We start from the raw sequence: 19,445 nt of genomic DNA on the forward strand, positions 1-19,445 counted from the left end.
TTCAGAAGTGTGCCATCAGATTTGGATCAAGGCATAAAATGTACTTTTGCTACCACAGAATAAGTAGGTCTGCTGGCCTGTGTGTGGGGGGTACAGTTTGCTTGGGTAGCAGGCAGTGTAACATCAAACTGGGGCCAACGAAAGCCAGGTGGCAGGTGTGGGAAGTTTGCCCCCAAGCGTATGAGACAGCTGAGTTGGGCCAGCGATGTGGTGCTGGAGGGTGACCCTGGAGAGTGACCCAGGGCAAAGTGACAGCTACAGATGTCCCTGGAAGCCTCAGGAAGCAGTATTTTTACTGCAGCAGGGTTTATCTTGTAAATATGGTTGAATAGTGCTGGGTTGAGTCTTTGAATTCTCTCAGTGATGCCACCCCAAATGGTAGCATCTGTGACTGAGTCCAAAGACCCCTGTTTCCTACCCCTGGGGTCCCTAGGGATGGCTGCGGGGAATGAGGCAGGACCTGGAAGGTACACGTCGGAGCTCTCCCCTCCCAGGACCTTCAGAGCTGTTTCAAATACTCATGTTGCACAAATCAACCTTCTGAGGAACCTTTTGAAAAAAGGAGTCCTCTGCTTATGTTTTAAAAAGTTGAAAAAGCACTACTCTAGAGCAGTGCTTCTCAAATTTTAGCACCAGAGTTACCTGGAGGGCTTCTTAAAACACATATTGCTGCGCCCCCACCCCCACCCCCACCCCCAGCCCCGCCCCGAGGAGTCAGTGTGTCTGAGTTGAAAACTGTATCTCTAAGCAGTTCCCAGGTGATGCTGGCGCTGCCAGCGCAGGGGCCACACTTTGAGAACTGAACCACTGATTGTGGAGAAGAGCAGTGATAATATTAACCATCTATTGTGTGTCTGGTACTATGTTAGATACGAACAGTTCAGTCCCATTTGGAGCTAAAACCCTTATATTACTGTCCCCGTTTTACCGAGGTGAAAACCGAACGGAGGCATTGCAAGCCTCTGTGAAAACTGAGGCTTTGGTCACTCATTTGTCACTAATTTGCTGGTCATCAGAGAGCTGGAATTTGAACTGGCGTTATCCAGTCCTCTTCCCCATCTAGGCTGTCACTTGCCTTTCTTGCAGACCACTTGTCCCCAGCCTGTGGTCTGAGATAGGGCTTGGGGGAAGAATATTGCAAAGGGGCTTGCAAATCCAGTCTGTGTGGCCCGCAGACTGAATGTCTCACATGTTAACTGTCTGTTGTACAAATGCGTTTTTGTGATAAAGACACTGTGAAGTCATATTACGTGTCTCAGCTGGACACAGTTAATGTGGAGCGAGCGTTTTCTCACACCGTGGATGCTAAAACAGCAGCTACTGTCCCTGAGCACCTCGGAAGTTGTTTTGTTCTTTGCTTCTGCTGGCACGAAGTTGCCTTCATACTAGAAAAGGGGAGGAATTACTTCACTGAAGCGCGGTGTCTGGTTGCCTTTTCTGAGTCTGGGCCTTTAGGGAGAGAGGAGGGAGACATAATATTAACTGATTCTCATTTGAGAAGGTGCCTGGAGAGAGGAATGCGATTGTGTGGATTGATTCTACCGGGAACTCACGCTGTCTGCCTTCAGCTGCTGGCCCCAGTGGGGACAGGGTTTGTCCAGGCCCGGCCCCCATCACCTGCCGCCAACCCTGAACCTGCGCTCTCCGCTTCCTTCCTCTCTCCCCCTGCTCCCTGCTGGCCAAGGCCAGCCCTCCCTCCTGGAGTCTGTCATGTCCTGTTGCCTGGATTCCATGTCCATCAGTTGTCTCCTCTCCCATTTGCGTTTTTGCTTCTCTGCTGTCTCATTCAAATGACACTTTTTTGTACACTCACTGTGGTATGTCCGACTTGGACTGTGCTAAACTTGCATCATTTACCTCTGGCCACTCATGGGTCCTTAGATGAGTTACTGCCATTCCCTAAGCATCTGTAAAAAGGGGACGTACCATCATAAAGTTATTGTGAAGATAAAGTCACAGCGCTTCACACAGGGCCTGCCTGACGTGTCTAAGTGCTCGGTGTGGTTAGAGTTCAGGAAGTTTACCTACGGAGGGAAGGAGAAATAAGCCATGATCACTGCAATTTCCTCCACCGTCTCCTGCCGTCAGTCCTTACAGGGGGCCCTCCTCTCACCCCTTTCACTGACTCACCTTCTAGATCAGTGCTTCCAACCTTTTTTCACTGTTACCCCATAAGGAGAAAAATGAACATAAGTTTCATTAAGTCAGTTGGTTTAGTTAAATATTAAGGAATACAGATTTTATTATGTAGGGTTGAGCTTTATAGAGGGCCACAGACCATTGTAATATTAAGAATTTTTTACTCCTCTCCCCACCAAGAACCAATTTCCACCCCTGGGAGGGGGCAGGACCCCTCCCGATGAAAGCGCATGCTTTAGACCCCGAACGGTCTTCTTTTTGTAAGACCCGCTAGCTTCCTCTGACCTGCCATCCTTGGTCTGGCCTCACATCTCCGACCAGCGGAACCCCGTCCTCTGCCTCTGCTCCTCTTCTGACACCTCTCTGTTTTCCTGGCCCACTCAGCCACACAACGGGGGCTGAGCATCTGAGACTTCCAGGACAGGGTCACCTCTCAGGAGAGGAGACGTACCTCATTCTCCTACAGCAGGACACAGACCGAAGAGTCGTGGGCAGAAGGAACAGGGTCCAATGGGACCTGGAAAAGGGGCTGGGAGAGGCGAGTGTATGGTGGGGTGCGGAGGACGCAGTGGCAGGGCAGGGAGAGGTGGCCGGCAGGACTAACCCAGGGGTGACGAGAGAACCAGAGCTTCCAAGGTACCACTTTGAACACTGCTCTCCCTGTTTTGTTGTAATCTTAACATATGACCTTAAAAATCACAGGTACTGCTTTTGAGAAACTATGCTTCTGGGGCAGGGCAGTGGATACCCTGGGGGCACCTGCATATCAGCTCATTTTTCTGGTCACACAGGCTTGAAACCTTAGAATGATCTGATGCCTCTTTCTTATTCTCTAGTTGAGAAACCGCAAGCAGGGCTTAACAGATTCCCTCCCCCTCTGGCACTGCCCAGTTTTACCTTACTCAGGCTTCAACAAATGCTTCCCTTTCCTCCCCATACTTCTCCCCCTACCCTGCCTCCTTCCTGCTTTCTTCCCTTCCTTCTCCTTTTCCTGCCCCCACCCTCCCTCCCTCTCATCGTTCCTTTTTTTTTTTTTTTTTGGTAGCTAATATTGAGCCAAGAACTGTGCTGCTGCTTCAAGTGCATTTGTTTTTCATTTAATACAACAATTCTATGAAATTATATAGTATTATTATCCCATTCTGCAGATAAGGAAAGTAGGGATCAAAGAGGAAGAGTAACTTGTCCAGATCACATAGTTAAGTGTCAGAATTAGGGGAAATCTGGGATGTCTATCTGACATCCACCCAAGTCCTGCTTTTCACAGCAACCACTGAAAGGATCCAAACTGGTCTCTCCTCCTGTCCCTCTCCACTCCAAGCCTTCCCAGAGCCTGCTGGGTTTAATCCTCCACAGCACAAATGTGATCATGCAACTCCCTTCCTAAAAATTCCTCAGTTCGTAAACCATTTGTACTGACATCCAAGTCCCCTACGCCAGCATGGGCTCTGGTTTCTGTCACTTTGAAGACCCTAGGATCTGGTGGGAACAACATGGGATTTGGCTCCAGAAGACCTGAGTTCAGCCCTGGAGCCACCACTTTCTAGATGTGTGATCTTGAGCAGTCAGTTAATTTCTCTGGGCCTCATTTGTTTATTTTTTCAGTAAATGTTTATTGTGTGCCTTTGATATGCTGGTCACTGTGCGAGGGTTTTGAATATCATTAGTGAAGAAAACATACATGCTTTCTGCCTTCAAAGAGCTTCCAGATTGAACTCAGTTTCCTCATCTGTACAGAGATGATGGTGACACTTACTTCACTGGGCTGTTGTGGGGAGTTGACAGAGATGACAGGCAAGAACGTGCTTTGCTGCATTTAAGGCGCTGGTCATAAGTTCTATTTTCTTCTGCTTCTGTTCCAGGAAGGTTCCCTGCACATTTCTAGCTCCTTCTCTTTGCTTGTACTCCTCCCAGCCTTTAAACTTCCTTTGCGGTCTTGATGGCCCAGCTGAACAGGTATCTTATCCACTAAACCCTTCTAGAACCTCCCTACTTAATATGAAGCTTTATTCACTCATTGAAGAATTCAAAAATATTTATCAAACACTTTTTAGAACAGTGATTTCCACTGTGTAGTCCACAGACCCCGGGGAGCTCAAGAACCTTTCAGGGAGCCCACATGGTCAAATTTCTTTTTATAATATTGAGATGATATTTGACTTTTTTGTTAGATTGACATTTGGAATAATGCTGCAAAAGCAGTGGGTGGCTAAAACTTTTTGTAGCTAATCATTCATCAAGGCAGTGGCACCAAACTTACGAGAATCCATATTTCTCACCACTATACATCACAGTAAAGAAACAAAACAAAATGCCATTTTCATTTCCAAATGTCCTTGAAGCAGTACAAATTATTGACTTTATTAGGTCTCAACCCTTGAATGTACATCATTTTAATGTTCTATGTGACACAGAAAGGATTAGAAAAGCCCCTCTGCTGAAAATATAGTGTGATGATTGTCTCAAGGAAAAACACTTGTGTGATATTAGAGTTGCAAGCTGAATTAACTGCTTGTTTCACCTAATGCCATTTTACTTGGAAGAATGTCTGACAAGCAAACTGTGACTGTTCAGACTTGGATATTTGGTGGTTTTCTCAAAAAAAAAAAAAAAAAAAAAAAAACAAAGTCGGCCTGTCACTTCAGGAAGAGTGACTGGCAGTATTTGTTGCCAATGATAAAACTCTAGCTTTCAAGCAGAAATGAGGATTTTGGAAAACTGGTATCTGCCACCACGAACTTGACAGCTTCTCAAACATACTTTAAGAAAGTGTAAAGACTTTCCTGATGAGATTGGTGGTGGTGTTAATGAGTATTCTTTTTTGATATTGTGTGATGAAATGTGTCAAGATACGGAAAACCTACAGAACTCAGTGAACTAATATTCTTCAAAGACCAGTGTGTGATGTTACAGCCCAGCATAGTAAAAGGTCTATTCAAATGCAAGATGGACTAAGCAATTTTAATCAAAGAATATGAAAAGTTCATTGAAAGGGCTTCAGCTAACTTTTAAGAAATCATTACTTGTTAAGTTTTGGTGTAGTCAAGGAGAAACATCCACAGTTACCTACTTTCCATCTGTATCAGTGTGAGGCCAGACTTTGTTCATGTACCACCACCAGTACAACGTATCATGACAGACTGGGCGTAAAGGCAAAAATGAGAATCCAGCTGTCTTCTATTAGAGAGATTTGTAGAGACTTGACGTTAAAGAGATTCACAAAAAGGTAAAACAGTTCTACTCCTCTCACTAAATCTTTTATTTTGGAAAACACCATTGTTTTTCATAAAGTATTATTTTTGTTAGGATCTAATGGATTTATCATTGTTATGTTTTTAGTTCATTAATATTTTCAAATTTTCTGTTTTAATTTCCAATTGTATAGATAGATAGATAAAGATAAATAAACAAAAGCCCTTTGTGATCCTCAATTTTGAAGAGTGTAGAGGGATCCTGAGATCAAAAAGTTTTGAGAACTGCTGTATTAGAACAGTTCTAGTCACTGGCATACATCAGTGAGCACTCAAATTCCTCCCTCCTCCAATGAAGTTTATCTACAAATACCACTGTGGTTCTGGACTCTCTGGCATGACCTACCTAGGTACCAAGTCAGTTCAAATAGGCGTGGAATGATTACAGACTAGAGTACAGTGCTTTGTCATCCCTACCAAGCCAGGGACGCATAGCAACATGGGTACATTAGAGATGCAAAGAAGGGCAGTTCACCCACGAGACTAATAAATATGTCTGCCATGCCTATCACGCCTTCTAAAAAGTCCAGAATCTGCTGAAGGAAGCAGCCCAGACTATTAGCTAAAAAGGGGTGGCCGTGTTCCTAACTAGTGTGACTTCTCCCCCGACCCTGCTCCCTTAGCCTCAGATGACTGGGTCAGGAAGAGCCCCTGACCCTATGGCAGCCATCGTCTGACAAGGAGCCTGGTCTGCTGTGAAAACCTAAGCCCAGTTTAAAGGTACCATGTGCGCAATTGGATTCCTTATACAAATTAAAAAAAAATTTATGAATGAAAGACACCCAGGACTGGGAGAGCTGGCAGTTGGCACTCTAATCTGTGGCCGGGAAGACAATCACAGAAGCCACGTTGCTAACTCTGAGTCAGCAGAAGCTACGAGGAAGCAGAAGCAGGGAAAACAAGGCTGAGTCAGCAGTGTACAGGGCCCCGTATTCCTGCTGTTAACAGGAGGCCACAGAATCCAGTCCCCAACGCTGCCTTGGCTCCTCTCCATTCTTGAACTGCTTTGTTTGGTCTCAAGGAGGCCTGTCACCATGGCCCTTCCTTACAATAAACCTCTGATACATCAGGTCACCTGAGGGAGACTGTTCCTTTCCACAAAAGAGCTTCATATATAGGAAGGTGATGGGAAGTCGGTTGGGGTGGGGTAGAGGAGACGCCTTGGAGGAGACGGGGTTAGCAGGGCCTCACAGGACTTGAGTGGACAGGGGGCGTTCCAGACCTGGGCCTCAGCATGGCTGAGAGGCATGTGTGAGGAAAAAAGGGTGGGAGGGGAGGTCACCAAAGTAAGGAGAGGGTTGGTTGGCTCAGGTGGCCTCGCGCACAGGGCACCGGGAAGCAGACAGAGGAGGGCAGACTGAGGCAGGAGGTGAAAGGGACCTCATGTAGGTCCTTGAACAGGACTGAAAATGGAATTTGGGGAAAATTAGACTGGCCTGGTGAGCAGCAAGGATGTGAGGAGAGAGCATTTGAGCCAGGGATGCTGGTTTCAAGGCCGTTGTGGTGACCCTGTAGTGCCAGTGGACATGCTGGTTGCCTCAGTCCTGCTTACACTAGACCATGAAGAGCCTGGCCTTTTCAGTCCCCCGAGAGAGGTCTTGGTTCCGAGGAAATGGTTTTCTTGTTAAATACCAGGTGTCCACGTTATGAACATCCCAGGGGCAGTGCCCACGTTGACTGGAGCTGGACTGGCCCTTCTTTTTTCCATCTCCCACCCGTTTTCTAGGTAAGAACTTCTTCAGGAAGAGTATGAGATGTTTAATGGGGAATCATTTGAATAAAATCAGTTGGGAATTTTGCAAAAGTCAGGACTACCCCAGCAAGGGGCCCTGTTCCCGAAGCCAAGTCCTTCTGCTTGGGCTTCTGGAGATTTCACGTGTGGAGTGTTAACGTTTTATTTTTGTGTTATTCATACTTCAGTTGTCGTTTTTTTCACAGTCAATTTAATTTATGTTTTTCTGCTGCCTGACTCAACTGTGCTTGTGGATATAGGTGCTCAGCGAGCAGCAGGGCTGCCTTCCTCCCCATGCTCTTGTCTTGTCCGTGGTGGCATTAGGAGAGCATTTCATCCTTCCAATGAGGAAGAAAGGGTAGGGGGCCCTTGCCTTTAAACGACCTGTATCTTAATGGCCGGGCGAGTTGGAGACGAGTAGAAAAAGAATTGTAGCAATTATTGTGGTGAGCATGACTTCTTGTATTTTGCCAGTTAACCTTTAACTCGTACAAGTGTGATATTCCAAGTTAGAATGAGCCAGGTATTGAAATGGGATGAGCTGAAGTACAAAGCTGACTAATCCGTTTCATTAACCTTAGCAAAATGTTAGCCACTAAGCCACTGACTTCACCTTTCTGCACCCCATCTCTAAAATGTTGGTAATTATAATACCTCCTTCTTAGTGTGGGCGTATGAGTTATACGAACTAGAGTAGAACTCAACGGGTAAACACGTACTTACTGACCATCTGCTAAATGTTACATACTCTGTGTGTGGGATTATAGTAAAAACCAAGCTTGAATTGGGCTCACAGGAAAGTGCTTACAACTATGCCTAGTATGTAGTAAAATATTCAGTAAATGGTACCCAGTATGATTATTACTTGAGGGAAGTGCACCCAAGTTTAGAAATTTTTGAACAAGCCAGAGTTAGCCAAGGGAAGGGTGTAGAAATCCAGGCCTCAAGCAGAAAGTATCCTGAGTGTGCCAGCCTCAGCAGGGAAGGGTTGTCCCTGCAAAGCAAAGACTGGGTTGTCTGAATGTACAGTTCAGAAAGAATCATGTATTATGCTTGTCATAGACATACACACAGAACCTTCATTATCACGTGGCCTTCAGGCACCGAGAACAATGTATATGTTTAAGCTAGCGAATAAAAAAACGCGTGTTTTTTATCAGCAGGGCATTCATTTTCATGGTAGGCACCCAGAAGGCATGTTTTTCAAAACTGGTCACATGCTAAATTGTGAACATGCACTTTGTAAAAATTCTGGAATATTGATCATAGGAAAAGGCTATGGAGATAAAGTGGAGAGAAGAGCCAATTGTGAGTAGTTTTATTAAATTCTGAGTTTTCACTGGACACTTGAGAACTGTTTCTATGAGTCCTCACATTCTAGTGCCAGTTTCCCTGACGTGCGTATTTTTGCATAGTTGGGTCAGTGTGTACATCTTTGTTGGTCTGCTTTTGCATTTGCATCAACCTTGGTTGATGTTGCCCTCTTGTCCTGTGTCCTTACAATGCACTTCTTTCCCCTTGTGGTGACAATAAAATGATCTCCTATACTGACAAGTAGCCATTGGTTTAACTTTGCATCCAAATACTAGACTTTTGGGTGGTTCCCAGCGTTTCACAGCGAGGGGCATATTTGCTATAAACATGCTGTACAGGCTGCTTAGTCAGCAACCTACCATGCAGCTTCTGGAATGGCACTCTCAGCCAAGGGCTTGGAAGTGATGTCAGCTCATTAAACTAAGAGTCTTAAGAACTGGCACTCAGGAGTTCCTGAGACAGCATCTTAGTATTGTGCTTAGTTTTCTTTATATAATTAATAGCTACGTAGGGAGAAGCTATCATGCGCCAGGGAGTACCAGGCTCTGGTGAGCAAGGTGGAAAAGGTCTTCCAGCTGATGGGGCATGCAGTGGCCAGTAGATGAAGGGTGACTGCAGTGGAAGCAGTCATCATCATGGTGACATTGCTATCCCATAAGCAGGGACTTCCAGGTGAAAAGTGGATATTTGGTCTGGGTGGATCTAGATACAGTATAACTACTTTAGATTAACTGCAGATGGTGGAATGAGAGGTCATCAAAATTGTAGAATGTTAAAAAGCTATATAATTTTTGTTATTCTGGAATTAGGCTAACAAAGTGATGGCTAGGTTTGAAGCTGCATGGTAGAGTGAAAAGCATAAGGCCTGGTGAATTCAGATAGTCCCAGGTTTGACTCTTAACTCTGCCACTTGTAGACTTGTGGCTTTGGCAGTTAAACTTTCTGAACCTCAAGTGTCCTTATGTCTAAAATGGGTATAGTATTTTCTATCTTTTGGGGTTGTTTGTATTCCCAGTGCCTAGTGCAGTGCCTAGCCCTGGGTGGAGGGTCAGCAGTTGATGGTTGGCAGAAAAAAAGAAAGGATGGCTGGCTGGATAGATGAATGGATGCATGCATGGAATGATCATTCTGGATTGAGTAAGAAGCCTCTGTGCTAAATAATATAAGTACTTCTATGGCAAGTCATATTTGCCCTATTAGCCTAGATTTGCCAAACAAATTTTCTCACTTCTAAGTTAGTGGGGACCAAATTAAGAAGCCATAAACCTCTCTTTTGTCATCTCATGTATATCAAGGCTGTAAGTGACAGAAAAGAAAACATGACTAATTGTGACCCTAACAAATAGGGAGTTATTTTTTACCTATTCAGAAAGTCTGGAGGAGATGGTTGATTCTGCCAGTTGCCGCTAAAGATCTATGCTTTTTTCATTCCTTGGCTCCACCTCCTTTGCTCTGTTGAGTTTTTAAAAGTTAGACTTGCTTTCTCATGGCCACCAAATGGTGGTCACTTCACCACTGGTTTCAAAGTTGAGAACCAAGGAGGCACCTATCACATGGCTCCTGTCTTCGGTGAGGAGGCAAAATCCTTTCCCAGCATCTTCACGAAATTTCCCCTCGGACCTCACTGTGTTGACAGGGCACACGGCCACCCTTAGGCCAGGGCTCTCGCCTTTCCTGAGCTAACAGCATCTCCCCTTGAACACACTGGGGTTTCATTAGCAGGGAAATGTTGAGGGGAGTCACATTTTCACACAAGTAAACGGATTTTTTTTTTTAAAGTAAAGTTCAAGTTTAGTGGATACGATTTACTTGTAAGACTTCATTATCTGCATTAGGGAATTCAGGATTTGCAAGCCCCCAGTTGGGATGTTAAGATTCTGTTGGTTTTCAAGCTGGGTAGAAATGTTTTTGTGACTGTATGTCTCTTTGTTGTGTGTGTGAGGGTTTTTCCCCCTTCTTTTTCCTTCTTTTGAGTGGTAGAAGAAAAGAGGAGTAAAAGAGTTAAAACAGGCAAATATTTTCTGGAGTTAATGCTAGGCCTCTGAAATGCTGCAATCCTGACTTTTGCCAGAAGCCCTATGCTGAAACTGGCCAAAAGACTGTTCACAAAATAATTCCTGACCAAGCTAGTAAAGAGAAGAAATGTAAAACAGTGTGGCAAGGGGGGGATTCTAAAAGGATGCTTGGCAGTGAAGCTTTGCAGAAAAGTGCAGGAATTTGGGGCTTGTTCAAAATGTCACTAGTGTGTGGTTGACGTTGGCTCTGCCCAGGTTCACTGCTCAGAAAGCAGTGAAAGAAAGGAAATTGCTCGTCCAGTCTGAGAAGGCTGCAAAGACTACAGTGGAATGAAGTCCAGAGTTAAATTGCACACACAGACACACACCACACATATTCTAGGAATCCAGATTTGTGGTTTAAAAAATACATATCAAACTGTTTTTGTGGAAGCTTTTGACTTGGATGACAAAATGCTTAATAATAATATCAACCATTGTCCTCTTTGGGGGAAGCCACCCAACAACTTACATTATTAAACAAATATTCCCAAATAAATAGGATTTCATGTCACGAACATCAAAACTTTTTAAGCTTTAAAGAAATACATGTGTAAATAAATGTCACTGAGGCTTGCAGATAATTTTTTTGCATGTCATTTATTGAGGAGATAAAAGGGCAAAAGTGATCCTGGTCAATGTTTTCTATTTGTGTTATCTCTCATGTTAGAATTTGACCATATCTTTGAACTGGGCTATTTCTCAAGTGACTGGAGATGAGGAATACCCTGTTTTTATACAGGAATTTCCAAGTCTCACATATAAAAGCTCCAGAAAGATGATGCTTTAAGGAAAGGAGAAAAGACATAGTAGACAATGCCAACTGACTCAACTGTCCAAGGCTGAGGTTTGCTAGGAGGCCAAGTGAAGGAGAGAAAGGTGGAATTCAGGGAGAGATACTGGTCTCTGCAGGCTGCATTCCCTGCCACGCCGGGGAAATGCCAGAGGGCTGGGAGAATGGCTGTCCCCTCGGAGCTGACACTGACCACTTGGTACCTCATCATAAATGGGGCTCATTCATGAAGGAAACACTGCTCTTCTGGAAAGCACCCATATTGAAGAAGCAACCAGAAAACCCAAATGTATAGGAGATGCCTGACAAGAGGGATCTGTGCTTCCCTCTTCCTTCTGTCTCTCCCAAAGAGTTTTCTTAACATTCTGCTGTATTTTCTGTGGCCCCTGGGCCCAAGCTGCCTGGAAGCATACAACAAAGTAGTGCAGCAAACCAGTTGGCCTTGACATCTGAGCCCACCGTCTTCAGAATTAACTGAAAGAAATTGCCACCACCGTAAATAAGGTAGACAGCCTCTTTATTAGTTGAAGTCTCCGAGCATTTTTTGAAGGTAATAAAGCTTTAAGGCTTTAGTAAGAGGCAAAAGACTGTAAAACACGTCAGATGCTTAAGAACGCAGGGTATAGCCATGAGTTTGAATACACGGAACTCAGGCTCACCATGGGCAGTCAAGGGGACGGGGCCCCCAGCCCACTTCCAGGGGAGGGGGGTTCAGAAAGAGCAGACGCATCAGAATCCAAAGCGTGTGGGGGTGTCGTTTAAAAACCATGTCTTCTGATTCACTTGGAGAAAGGGGAAATATTTATTTTCATAATACAAACATCCGAAAATCAAGTTCAACAAAATATTTCTGGCTGGTTGACAGTATGCATTCATTCAGTAACAACAACAACAAAAAAAGATTTTATTGAATGCCTAGTCTGTGTCAGGCATTGCCTCAGGCGCTGGGGTGGGGAGGGGGACAGCAGAGAACGAACAACGTCCTTTCCTCGTGGAGTTTACATTCCAGTGAAGGAAAGGGCTCATAATTCAGGAGAATAGAAAATAGAGTGTTAAGTACTATGAAGAAAAGCAGAGCAGGGTCAGGGAAGAGAGTGGGGCCTCTCTGAGGAGATGACACTTGTCAGAGTCCCGGAGGAAGTCAGGCCGCCCAGCATGGAGGCCCGCGGTGTCCCTGAGAAGAGGCCTAGCGGCCAGGAAGGGTCAGCGTCCCGGCCGAGGCGAGAGTTGCCGGGTTTATTTGAGGGGAAGGGGAGGTAGGCGTGGCCGGTGGCGCGAGCGGGGTCGGCCTGACGGGGGGCCTCAGTGGGTGCACCGCTAGGCCTGCTGGGAAGCCATGGGTGGACACACCCCCTGCTGGGAGGGGAGCAGGCGTGAAGCCCCGAGATCAGTGTGGAGGCTGCTAAAGGCCTCCAGGTGGGGGAAGCCGCCAGTTCGGACAGGGAGACAGGGGGCATGCTGAGATGTGATTGGATCTGCGAGATGTTTTGAAGGTAGGGCGGACGGGATTTGCTGACTGATGGATTGACTGGATGTAGAGTAGGTGAGAATGGAGCCAGAGATGACTGAGGACTCTGGCTTGAACAAGGGCATGAATGGTGGTGTCCCACTTTCAGTGCTGGGAGCCCCAAAGGAGGAGAAGTGTGGGGAGATTTTTAATTTGGTTGTCGCCGTTGTTAAGTTTGAGATGCCTAATAAGGCATCATTGGAGAGACGTTCAGAATGGAGATGTAGATGTGAAAGTTATCAGATATAGGGAAGAGGAGAGAATCCAGCCAAGGGGATGAGAATGCATATCACAGTTTCCCAAAACACAAGGAAGAGCACATCAGAATGGGATTGGGGGAAGGATGTGGAAGTTTTTTATGGTTATCAAAAATAAGTATGAGTTTTAAAAGGTTAAGAAAGACTGTCTTACATCGTCAGTATCCACAGCCATTCCTAGAAGTAGGGGAGACATACTCATTGGAACAAAAGCTAGCTTTGCCAATAGAAGATAAGTAGGAACCTGATTTCTGAATTAGCTGTTCCATTACTTTTCTGCTAGGCCATTGTAAACATCTTAGATATAGATAATTAGATAGAAGTGTGTACATCCTAGGACGTGTTAAGTAAAGAACTCATTCTTTTTTTTTTTTACACATAGCAATTTTTTTGTTTAATTTTTAATTTTTTTAACATTTTTTATTGAGTTATAGTCATTTTACAATGTTGTGTCAAATTCCAGTGTAGAGCACAATTTTTCAGTTATACATGAACATATGTATATTCATTGTCACATTATTTTTTTTCACTGTGAGCTACCACAAAGTCTTGTATATATTTCCCTGTGCTATACAGTATAATCTTGTTTATCTATTCTACATATGCCTGTCAGTATCTACAAGTTTTGAAATCCCAGTCTGTCCCTTCCCACCCCTCACCCCCTCAACAAGTTTGTAGTCTATGTCTCTATGTTCTTTTTTTTTTTTTTTTTTTTTTTTTAGATTCCACATATGAGCGATCTCATATGGTATTTCTCTTTCTCTTTCTGGCTTACTTCACTTAGAATGACATTCTCCAGGGATATCCATGTTGCTGCAAATGGTGTTATGTTGTTATTTTTATGGCTTTATAGTATTCCATTATATAAATATACCACATCTTTGTCCATCATCTGTTGACGGACATTTAGGCTGTTTCCATGTCTTGGCTATTGTAAATAGTGCTGCTATGAAAGGAACTCATTCTTGTGGGAAGGAAAACAAATACATGGAAGTGTAAAGTATGATCAATGCAGTTAAAGGACTTTGTAATCCAGTTGTCCCTGTATGTCAACAAATGAGAAACACGAGAGCCCAGGGACAAGGCTGGGCATGAAAATGGCTAGCTCCACAGTTAGAACCCTGGTGACTGTCTTGGGCTGCTTTCAGAATCCTCCCAGCAGAATGGTGAATGACAGATTTTTTTTTTCCCCTTGTCTCAGTGGTGGTGGTTTTTTCTGGTTCCCAAGGGGGTTCAGCAGATTATGTCATCCAAAATGTATGTAAAATGGGAAAGTCCATGAGAATGTCTGGAGGCGGGGTGCAAACTAATGTTAGAACAGAATCAGCAAAGGTGGCTTTACCCAGGAAGCAAGTGGTAGGTGTAGGAACACGTAGCTTGTACTGGATGTACCAATTTTCTTAGGAGCTGTCTTCCTCCTGTTGAACTGTGGTTTTGAGTGGATTATGTTGAACATAGTTGAATTTGTTTGTTTGTATAAGCTGCTGATCTCTTGATGATACAAGAAAAGGATATCATAAGTTCTTAGAATCTCTTTATCTTATCTGGTCCTTCCTTGGTTTTCAATGACAAAAAAAAATTCTCAGTGCCCTGCCATGTTTTGGTGGCTGTAGTGAAAGACTAAACTGTCCAGCAGAGTCCAGGCCCCGAAGTAGGGCGGGGTAATTCATAGCACACCCTTTCCACGTGCCTGTGAACATGTGAGACTCAGAGGGGGCCACTCACAGCCTCACTTGAGAACCACTTCTCATTTACTTCTGCTGCTGAGTCCGAGGCCTGGAGAAGTGTGCTCATCCACAGCAAAGGTCTGGCAGAGTGAAAACAAAACCTCTGTCTTGTTTTTCTGACCCAGGCTCAGGGCAGCGCCCTTTGCTACATCCTGCCGTTACTATGCTGCCTGACTCTGTGCAGCGGACGTAACGGGAATATTTCTGTGATGAGTCTGTCTCAGTGTCTGATGGAAAGTGTGTCATCAAAAGGGGTGATACAAGTAGAGAGCTAAGCCTCCTGGACAAAATTATCATTTCCAACATACAGCAGAATCTTAGTTATCCAGAAAGCACCCATAAAACTGGAATTTTTAGAGGGAAACACAGTTCTAATATATATTATAACTGGTGTTCAATGCTGCTAAATTTTACTTTTTTTACTTTTTTTTTTTTAATTTTCTGAGGCTAATAAAAGTTCAACCCTACTGAATAGGTTTTTTTCCCTGAATAGCTCTCTTTGAGCACAATTGGATTTTGAAAATATTTTTTTCCTTGAAAACTCATCAGCAGTGTGTTGGAGATCATTGTCTGTTGCCAGAGAAAGAGTCTAAGGTCGTATCTTCATCCATCCTGTTTCAGGAGGGCTCACAAAGCACATTGAGCTAAGCTTTGTGGGGGCAGGGGCGGGGGCTGGAGTGCCTTTGAATCAGGATTTAATGGTGGGCCCTTGGCTCTTATCAGTTTGAAGTCTTTCTGCATCTTCTGCTGACTGAAGGCCGCAGGGGCCATTTTACCATTAATTTGTTGCAAAGAAAGGCACACTTCTGTTCCCTTTTATCAGACAAGAACTGTGGGGCGGCTGCCAGAGTCAACAACACTGCAGCAAAAGCTCAAGTATGGTCACCATGTCATCCACAGTCCCTGGAAATTTTCTCTTCTGGAGTTCTTCACGGCTCAGTCTCTCACTGTCAGTCATCTTGTAAAGATTGATCCGCCACCCTCTGCCTGTCAGATACTGCCGTCAGGGAACATCCTGTTGGGCCTGCCATTATTGGGAACTGTGTTATGTTGTTTTTCTTTGTCTTCTAAACTTTCTTGACTGTCTGTTGACCAGTAAGAATATAAGCTGTTGCAATGGGTAAGGTCCCAAGTTAACAAAGGTATATGAAACTATGTTTACTGCTCAGCGTGGGTCAGTAGATTCATTTATTTAAGGAAGATTTTCAGTATTAGATTTGAAAGATACCTGGCTATTTCTCAGTTAATAACAAGCACAGAAATTAAATTCAGACCTGTCTTTGGCTAATTACTATTTTCTGTAAGTGTTAAGTGAGTGATTCTTCCCCTGCTGCACCACAGCTAGTGATCACTAGGCCCTGAGCTGGTCCCTGTGCATTGCAAATATAATTCAGCATGAATTGTTGCAAATGATACAGGCCCCAGACAAGCCCCCAAGATATTCCAGAGGGTCTTGTAGCTCAGATGGTCTAGGTTTGCTTTTAGGTGGGTGGGAGTTAGGTCACATTTAACTTTGCGCCAGTTCTAATATAAAAACCTAGGGCATGAACCCTGGGGTCCTCTTCACGCACCTTGCAAATTCTGGGTGGGTGACAAGCATCTTGGTTTGTGTGGCACCAAGGGGATTCCTGGAATGTGAGACTTTCAGGGCTAAAACTGGAAAGTCCCAGCCATACCAAGATGAGCTGGTTTCTCTAGTCAGAAGTGGAGTCACTTTAACAGAAAGGAACATTGATAAATAGCAGCTTCTAAAACCAGCAACTTATCTGTAAAATGAAGACGATTCTGTCTTCCTCCTGGGGTTGTGATAAGGCCTGCCCACTATTGCTGTCTGTGGGGTTGGGTAGCTGGCTCTGGGTTTTTCCTTGGAATGGGGACCAGCATCATCTCTGAGGGGCAATCTCCTTGCTCTCCAGAGGCCTGTAACCGCAAAGGGCCTCCTTGGCTGTTCCCTCTGGATGAGTCAGTGCCAGCTGGTTCTGATGTGAGGATGCTCGAGATCTGGGGTTGTTTCCATTGAGCTCATGTGCCTCACGGTGGTTACCCTCTTTGGGTTTTGTCTGCTACTGCCTCTTAGGTAATAAGGCCTCTCGCTGATCTGAAACTCTTTACTCTTAAAATTAATGCACGAAGCCATTTGCAGCCCCTAGTATGTATAGGTGCCCCCTTCCTCTCAGGCATTTGTATAGGCTGTTCCGTCTGCCTTGCTCATGCCTCCCTCCTTTCATCTTCTGGCTAGCCCTGGTCGTTCGTCACTCTTCAGCTTTGATGCCGCTTCCCCTTGGAAGCCTTCCGTGATCACCCCCACGCTGGTCTAGGTGCTCCTCCTCAGTGCTCTCAGAGCTCCTTGTACTTACACGGTAGATGAGGTGCCTCTGGCGCTGTAATTACCTGATCAGTGGTCCGCAGGACTCACTGTAGGCTCCTTGCAGAGATGGACTGTATTTTGTTCTCTGTTGCACCCCCGGAACCTTCCACATTGCCAAGCACACAGTAGGTATGGAGAGGCTTATAAGGAACGGGATAGTGGAAGAGCCACCAAGGAGGAGACCACCCTTATCTACAATTGGCTTTGGCCTTGCGGTAGCCCTGCCTGTCTTTCCAGTCCTCCTTGGGAGACATAAGCCACTCTAGATCTGTCTCAAAAGAGCTATATCCTCTTTATCCAGGGACCACCGTCTAGTTTAGTTAGATCTTCATTTGCCCTGTAAGGTACTGAGCACATTAGGAAAATACGCAAGTAGTAAGCAACCCAACTGCCAAGGGCTAGGTAAGTATCAGTGGGGAGACATAGGACCCAAGAACATAATGTAGGGTGAGGACCTTCAGTTTTATGTTTAGTTGGATGTACATGGAATAAGAATATTTCTGCTCTCACAAGTTTTAATACAATGTGAAATCTTCTCGAAGATCTGGTGACTTACAGGCTATACTGTATTAAATTATGAATTTTGGATGTTTCATTTCATAATTTGATCCAGATTATTTTTCTTTCTCCCTAGTGGACATTAATCGTTTCCTGTGAATTTTCCTGGTATTAGGAAACAGATGTTCCATATTTTTATCTGAGTTTTTTCCAACTGCTGAACCAGGATTTTTTTGCATGTGTGTGTGTGTGTGTGTGTGTACACAGTGAATTTTTGAGGAATGAGTTATATCAGAATTTGCCAGTAAAAGCATAACAGATATAACTACAGAATTATACAGATTTGTCCAAGTCTGGAAACACTTTTGGACAGTCTGTTTAACGTAGTTTAGTATTGTTTAGCTAATGCAGACCTCTGGCCTAAGAATGCATTAGAACTGTCCCGTGATAGTGTGCTTGCCGAAGGAAGGACTGGTGTAGCAGAAAGCACACAGTTCACGCAGCCTGTGCTTCAATGCTCTGATTTTTAACCAAACTAAAATTGTTTTTGCCGTTGTTCCGGGCAGAGTGCTAGGCTCTTTGAGAAACACAAACACAAATAATATATGGACCCTTGATACCTTCTCCTCCAATAGAAGAGTTGAACCACATTCTGAAGTACCTATAATGGCAAGTACGAAGTGGTGAAGGTTGTACACTTTCAAGGAAAGGAGGGATTTCCTTGAGCCTACGAGTGAGGGAATACGTAGGGGAAGAAGTGGTACTCAAGTTAGGGTTAAAAAAGAATAATTCTAATAAAGCAACACAGTTTAGGTCTAAGGTATTTAAATTATTTTAACTACGTGAAAACTGCGTAAGGACTGCCCATTATGTAAGCCATCATTTTGGTGGACTTGCTCTCTAGTGACTTCAGCACAGTGGACCCAATGCTCCAGTGCTCTGTATAAAGCCTTTTTAATCGGAAACGTTGTGGAATTGGTGCTTCCTATAATAATTCACTTTGCACAAAATACATCTCTTCATTCATCTCGCAAGCTTCCTTTCACAAGGAATCCTTGGGTTCAGAGAACGGAGGACTGAGGCCAGTGTTGGCCAACTCCAGGACGTGGCGACCCTCTGTAAGTCAGCTGCCTGTGTGGGTCTCACTTTTCTCCACCGTAAGGTGGGAATTGTCACCCTCCTCAGCCACTCACGTGGCTTCTGGGAAAATCATAGTTGGTGTAAATGAACACTGAAGAACAGTCAAAAGCCAAACATTTTGCCACAAAGCAATGCCATAGCTCATGAAGTTTATACAAAATCTGGCTGTTGCTTATTATTTATTAAAATGCAGTATAAATGAAAAGATGTCTGTCTTAAAATTGCAAAATATCAGAAATATATTTGTAGCAAATACATGTATTAACTCTTGATTATCATGTACCGTGAAGAACTCATTCAAATTCAAAAGAAAAATATCAAGATCCTACAACATGAATAAAGAATATGAACTTGTTTTTCATGGTAGCAAACCATTAATAAATAGGAAAAAATGTTCATCCTCACTAATTATCTTAGAAATACAAATTAAAGCAGCATTAGGAATACCATTTTAAGTATAAAATGTCAAGCTCTCAGAAACTCAATTATTTTGTTGGTGGTATTATCGTATGTTAATAAAACACCCCTTTAAAAGCAAAAACTACTGATTCTACTGTTAGGAATTTAGGGAAACTAGAAAAATAAATTAAAAGACTGAAAAAAAGCTAAAGCATGAAGATATCCAGTGTAATCTTATTTATAGTAATAAAAACTGGCAATAATTT

The 19,445-nt window shown here is 44.0% G+C and overlaps 1 protein-coding gene across 3 annotated transcripts in view; it reads left to right on the forward strand.

Moving 5' to 3' along the window:
- The window catches only part of GNG12 (G protein subunit gamma 12), a 119,687-nt gene that overhangs the window by 21,855 nt on the left and 78,387 nt on the right, over positions 1 to 19,445 (forward strand). The gene's annotated exons all lie outside the window — the stretch shown is intronic.

The sequence above is a fragment of the Camelus dromedarius genome, chromosome 14 (genome assembly GCF_036321535.1).
Source record: "Camelus dromedarius isolate mCamDro1 chromosome 14, mCamDro1.pat, whole genome shotgun sequence".
In the NCBI taxonomy this organism is placed as follows: Eukaryota; Metazoa; Chordata; class Mammalia; order Artiodactyla; family Camelidae; genus Camelus; species Camelus dromedarius.